The sequence below is a fragment of the Belonocnema kinseyi genome, chromosome 10 (genome assembly GCF_010883055.1).
Source record: "Belonocnema kinseyi isolate 2016_QV_RU_SX_M_011 chromosome 10, B_treatae_v1, whole genome shotgun sequence".
Taxonomy (NCBI): Eukaryota; Metazoa; Arthropoda; class Insecta; order Hymenoptera; family Cynipidae; genus Belonocnema; species Belonocnema kinseyi.
In genome coordinates this window covers 111,614,362-111,615,520 of record NC_046666.1, presented here as the reverse complement: position 1 = coordinate 111,615,520, position 1,159 = coordinate 111,614,362, and the positions used below count along the sequence as shown (strand labels likewise).

General features: G+C 44.9%; 1 protein-coding gene across 5 annotated transcripts in view; it reads left to right on the top strand.

Annotated features, from left to right (window-relative positions):
* The window catches only part of LOC117181892 (dynactin subunit 2), a 164,864-nt gene that overhangs the window by 94,915 nt on the left and 68,790 nt on the right, over positions 1-1,159 (top strand). The gene's annotated exons all lie outside the window — the stretch shown is intronic.

Here is a 1,159-nt window from a genome sequence, read left to right as displayed (position 1 = left end):
TCAATACGACGATCCAGCAAAAGCCTTCTGCACCCTAGGAACACGGAGCGACCCGAGGACTACCGCCTTCTGCATTTTTCCCGAAAGTGTTTGAGCATATTGTTGATATGCAGGGATGGTTTTTAGGCCATTAGCGAGTGAAAGATTGGCACCTCCAAGAGCGCCGATGATAAGGACGATTAGTTTAACAGAATATTCCGGGTACAATCGTTGCAACTCCCTTATAAGGTCTCGATACCTCTCTTTCTTTCCATTCTCCTTGTCCATAATGTTTTTGTCAGCTGGTGCCGAAAATTCGATAGCGAACATGGTTCGTTTCGCGAAGTCAAGAAGAACCATGTCAGGGCTCGAGTGAGCAACAGAAACAATTTTCGAGAATATAAAGTTACAGTATATGCGGCACTTCCCATTCTCGACAATTGACTCGATTTCCTTAGGAGCATTTAGAGGAGCGATATTAAGGTTAATACCCTAAGAGTGACAGAGATAGTAATAAAGCACTCTTAGTTCCGCATTGTGCCTTTGAATGTAGGTCGTTCCCGCGTGAGTTGGAGAACTAGGTAGTATGTGAGCTAAATGCTCGGGGTGTGCATGGCACGCCCTGCAGCTATCATCAATAATGTCTTGGCTCAAAATGTGGTGACGGTCTGTTAAGGTGGAAATGGTACCGTCTTGGCATGCCAAAATGAAACCCTGCGTACCAGACTTCAATCCGGGCGATTTAAGGAAAGCAAACGTTAACTCACAAGACATTGACTGATCCTTCACATTTCTGTGGAAGATATCTTGCATCCTCTTATCGAGGGTCTGTTCACGAAAGTTTTTCTCTTATGCTCTCTTAATTCGGGCTTTCAGGAGTAAGTACTCGAGATAGATAAGAGTTGATGCATTTTGATCACCCCTAATACTGAAGTTAAGTCCGAGTGTTTCAGCAGCCTCCTCCGCTGCTTTGTGCAGAAACGCTCCTCTGCCCACTTCTTCGTGATTCCTGACCATTTTAAGAAGAGGGTCTCTTCCATTTGCAAATCTATGTGCTGTACCCAGAATGATCCTGTTTTGAAGACATTCAAGACTCAATATTCCGCGACCCCCTTGACGGCGTGAGATGTACAGTCGCGGAACGGAAGTCTTAAGATGCATGCTTTTGTTCATGTGCATA